This window comes from Morone saxatilis, unplaced genomic scaffold (genome assembly GCF_004916995.1).
Source record: "Morone saxatilis isolate NCDOM2014 unplaced genomic scaffold, NCSU_SB_2.0 Contig17, whole genome shotgun sequence".
Classification (NCBI taxonomy): domain Eukaryota; kingdom Metazoa; phylum Chordata; class Actinopteri; family Moronidae; genus Morone; species Morone saxatilis.
In genome coordinates this window covers 12345508-12350773 of record NW_023339729.1, presented here as the reverse complement: position 1 = coordinate 12350773, position 5266 = coordinate 12345508, and the positions used below count along the sequence as shown (strand labels likewise).

The following is a 5266-nucleotide window of genomic DNA, read 5'->3' as shown; positions in this document are numbered from 1 at the left end:
ATACATTTATACCACATTCTGTGTTGTGTGTTATGTGGGCTGGGGATCAATTGCTCTCGTGCTTCAGTGCTACTGCCAATCTCCTTACCCGAACCTTGTTGATCAGACGGAACCCGAGGAGACTGAGAAGAAGGTTACATGAGCCAGCACCTCACATATTGTACCTACAGTGAGGTGCTGCCTACAGACATTAAAGAAAGCCTCACATTCATAACTTCAATTCAGTCTTTTGTTTCCAGTTCGATAGACTTTTTTTTTCGCACGCTTCCATTTACATTTATTCCTTTGGCAGAACAGTTATAATCTGAGCCACAGTAGCCTTCATCACATCATGGCATGGATAAACTGTGCCCTCCAGTATGTTATTATCATCAAGAAAACAACCACCAATCATTTCATTCATAATGTTCTTTATTTCCCATTATAGGCTTAATTCTGAAAGGATACAGTAATTATTACTGGTTAGGATTTATGCCAGCTAACACCAAATATAAAAACTAAACAAAATAAACACATCAACAAAAAAAGAAAACGGTCCCCATCTGTACTAATCTTGAAATGGTAAATCTCGAATCCTGGAACATTTAGCTGATTTCTGCTTCTTGTAAAGATGTGCAGGTGCTGGTTTAAAAGAAAGAACAATCCATAACCCAGTAAGGCTAGATAGATACTTTATTGTCCTTCACAGGAAATGTGCCACCGCAGTCTGTACATAGCTTTCAGACATACATAGATACAGATACATAATCTGCCAGACATGCCAGTAAGCACTGCTCATATTAGTCATAAATTAATAGATAAACAACTTAATTTAAAGCGATCAAAGTGATCATTATAAGAAAAATAAAATATAGCCATTTTGAAAAATAATTAAGTCATCTTTGCACACAACACAAATCAAGTTTCAAGTTCTCAGTGTATCAGTACTGGTCTTTGAGTGTAAGTGGGTGAGTGTGTGTGTGTGTGTGTGTGTGTGGATGCATCGTTGTGTGGTGGATTGGTCAAGGTGACCTCGTATTTGTTTACCCAGCCGCAGCAACGTCTTGCTGAAAGCTCATCCTGCCCCTGCATGGCACTGTTTTAGTGACAGCATTAGCAGTGAGTCATTCTGATTTGAAAAGGCTCTCAAATGTCCCTGTCTATGGAAGGTGCACTGAAGCGTTATAAAGGCAGAGTTTTAGCCCCTGAACCGGATTTGTCCTCCAGCTTCAAGCTATACCTGCAAAGACTTGACTGGGGAGAGGCAGAGGGCTAGTGGAAGATGGTTAAACAGAGGAAGTGATCTGTATCTGCTGTTCTCAGGACACTGACAGACTGCGCACAAAAAAACAACATTTTCACACTTCTAGTCTGAAATGTAGCCACAGACAGGTTTGGTCTTGTTTGTCCAGGTTTGAAATCTCAAAAATTTCTGCAACCACACTTTCTACAGAAAATTTTTTTCTATATATGAAAACAAAAATGTCAGAAGGTAAAACCAAAGCTGACCACATACCATTAGGGAGTATACTTTTATTTTTAACCAGGTCTTTAAATATACCCCATGTTGCCCCTGAATCAGTAATCACATGTCTTACTGATCACAACTAGTTCACCAGAGGGCAGCATCCACCCACAGATCACAGACAGCGGTTGCATGACTGAGATTTCCTGTGTCCAGCTATCTTATACTTATACTACACAAAAGCTTCTGTGTTTCTGAAATTCTGGAATTCACCCTCTGTCTTTTGAGGTCTTTTCATTCTTTATGAGATGGACAGATTTTCTTTTCATGGTGCTGTCGCAGATAGTGTGCATTCAAACAGCAGTCACACATACACAACTTTCCCGTAAAAACATGGTGGACACACTTGTCAACAGACATTTTCATCTCACTCTCTCAGAAATAAATCCATACTCCTGAAAATAATCTGTGGCTAGAAGGTCTATAGCTCAAGATAAAGCACTCCTTGAACCTTTGCAGTTATATTAGAGTTGGTTTCTCTGTGTGTGTATGTGTGTTTCTATGTGTGTATTTGTTGTTTTTTGAAAGAGTGTAAAGGAACCAATACGCTCTGCTCCCTCATCTGTGACTACCTATCGAAACCAAACAGAGTAATTTTATACAGTGTAATGATTATTAGACAATTGACAGTGACTTCAGTTTAGAGGTAAAAGAAAGAATAAAAGAACTTTGGAACATGCAAGATGATTGGAAATGAAATTCTAAAATAAATTTCAGTGGCGTATTGTTCCTCTGTTATCTTTTCACTTTGTCTTCACACACTTCCTGGTGTGCATTTACTTTGGCAAATTCATTATTTCAGTGTGACAGCAAGTAAGATCAAAATACACAAAAATATTGTCATAGGTCCATGTGATCCAGCTCCATTCCTGTTGTTGGGGATTTCTAATGTTTGCTGCTTCGCATTGGACGAAACACACTCTGAGGAGAGACCAAGAGGAGAACCAAGAGGAAGAGATTAATTTCAGTAATGTACTCGTACATTAGGAATTTAACATTTAGCTTGTGAGACCATCAAACCCCCTCGTACATTGCTGATTTCCATTTTAAAACTTAATACCAATCACAAGGGAGCAATGGTGGGAAGTAACTTAGAACATTTACTCAAATATTGTATTGAAATTTCAATTGTACTTTGCTCAGTACATTTTAGAAATACGTTTTACTCTTCTACATCTCACAGTTATAGCGGCTAGTTACTTTCAATGTTAAACACATACACAACATATCATATAACATATAATGCTTTCCCAAAAGTATATAAAATAGTTTGCATTAAACAACATTTTAATCAGGCCGTAAGTTATTAGGATTGGTAAGCTGTGTATTTATCAGCTAATTAATAATGAATCAACACTGTATGGATTAGCCTTTTTTTTTTTTGCTGGTGTTCAAAGCATAACTTGTTTGGTCTTTTTTAGCTATAGAGCTATTTCATTTCATCAGGACATATCCTTTAATTGGCTAATTCAACCTCTTTCTGCAAAAGAGCTGCAGACCAAAATCAATTTACATTGCAGACATGGTGGCTCATTTTCTAATAAGCCATCAAGTCTGTGGTTAAAAATTAAGAAAACAGTTCTTCAACCACAATAATTCACCAAAATGAGTACATGCTTTTAAAAAGGTCTCATTTTGTAATATGCCATTAGGGTGCAGTTGTAAAAAAATTAATTCATATGTTCAATTCATTTTGGTTCAAAAGCTGTGCTGTTGTTTTCCAGAAGGAATATAATCCATTAAAGGGGACTTCCAGATGATCAAAAGAGCTACCTAAACTGGCAAAGCCATTGTCAAGCTGGAGTACAAACTTTTTACAACCTGGTAACTCAAAGGTTGTTCTTACAGGCTGATTCTTGATGTATAAAACACAATACGTTATTTATTAACTAGTGATAAAGTATATGGTTATAATTAACTACTAAAAGGTTTGTTTTTTTTACACAATGCATTCTGGTGAGTATCACTGAATGCAAACATAACTTTTGTTTGTTTACTAAAAAAATCCACATGGCACTGCAACTAAAGAAAAAATAGCTCTAAAGAAGCAGACCAGTCTTTTTGTATTTTATATATTCAGTCATAAAGTCATAAAGAGTTAATGTTGTCTCTGACCTTGAAACTCCACTGTCGTACTTTCACTTGCAACTCCTTGGTTGGAACGTAGATTGCACTTGTAGATGCTTGAGTTTCCACAGAGATTCACTTCTTGAAACTTGAGGGAGAATTGTCCATGTTTATACTCACACTGGAAGTCACATAGGATTCTTCTGTGTGAGGTAACGTTTCCTTCACTGTCCACAGAGCATAAAAGTGTATGGTTTAGGTGCCACTTCATTAATTTGATTGATAATCCATTTCGAGATGACACGTTGCAGTTTAGGGTAACTTTGCCACACCTGGTAATCTCGGAACTTACACTTAGTTCCAACTCTGCAGACAAAAAGAGATATTGTACTGAGATGATGATGAGAATAATGAAAACAGAATCTTTTTGTTGCTTCCTTTTATCTTAAAGTTAGCGTTATTATCAAGACAATCGCAATGTAAAATTTTACATTTACATTTGTTGCAGTGTTTACAACATTAATATTTCTTCCATCTGTATAGCCCCGGTAACTTTGACGATAACAAAGACTTTCCTTCAATGTATATTTAGACTGAACAAATGAGTTCAAACTACTTTAGAAGTTTCAAATAGCCTACCTTTAGTCGCAAGAGTGGGTGCAGTTAGAAGACAGAGAAGTATGTGCACTGCTGTGAGCCCCATTGTCATCTCTTTTGTATTTCACTGTAACATGGAGAATAAATCAAAACAAATCTCAAAATATACACACTACAAGTTTTTTTGTGCAACCCCAACCCCGTATTTGAAAAAACAAAAAAACATGTTTAAGTCTTATAATTGAGTGGAACTGACCTTAGGTGTCCTCCTCCTCAGCTCGTCTCTAGTCCACAAAGATTCCTGATGATTCCTTGTGGTGCTTTTATATAGTCCTTCAGACTTGTCCCTAAGTGCAAACGTTAATGATTACAGAATTATGAAAAGGAATTATGCCTTATCACTGTGGGTGTGTGCTGGAACCTTAACAGGGAAATGGAGTTGTTTTTTTTGTGTGTGTGTGTGTGTGAGAGGGTGTGTGAGAGAGATAGAAAGTGGGAAAAACAGAGAGTGAAGGGCTATTCATACAGCTGCCACAAGTACAGACTTGTATGACTGCCTTTGATATAGTAATGTTCTGTTGCCTCATTTCCTAGCATTCAACTTGGCTGATAGTGTCTGTGACTCCATGGCAAACCTATGGGGTTAACACTTTAATCTGTTATATTCCAAAGAGTCATTCTCACTCAGTGAATGATTCATGTCATTAGAAGTAGTCATGAAAGGTTGTGAATGTCAGTAATAGGCACCAAGGGTAGAAAGAAAAAACTGTCTCATGTTTGTGACCTTCACTTAGCACACTCATATATATATATATACACATAACTGTTAAAAACATAAACGAGTTATGTCATTGCTTCATTGCAAAGATCATGAGTATGCAGTTTATTTTGAAACTGTCCACATGTCTACATTTTCAATCTCTTTGAAAATTTTTGTTTTAATTGTGAAGTGATGCCAGTAGTATCCTTTAAAAATGATCTCCGGTGCAAAAAATGTGGTCACTTAGTGAGTGTGTGTGTGAGTATTAATTAGAGAGTTGCTTGTCCAGTGTGTGACAGAGACAAAGTAACTGGTTGTAATTTACTTAATTGAGCACT

The 5266-nt window shown here is 36.8% G+C and overlaps 1 long non-coding RNA gene across 1 annotated transcript; it reads right to left on the bottom strand.

Annotated features, from left to right (window-relative positions):
• Nucleotides 1-1882: 1882 nt before the first annotated feature.
• LOC118326450 lies at nt 1883-4597 on the bottom strand. The gene is made up of 4 exons (XR_004796642.1): nt 4425-4597; nt 4211-4295; nt 3620-3937; nt 1883-2425 (listed from the first exon to the last, which is right to left on the bottom strand). It is a non-coding gene; the product is annotated as an uncharacterized LOC118326450 (long non-coding RNA).
• Between the last annotated feature and the right edge of the window lie 669 nt (nt 4598-5266).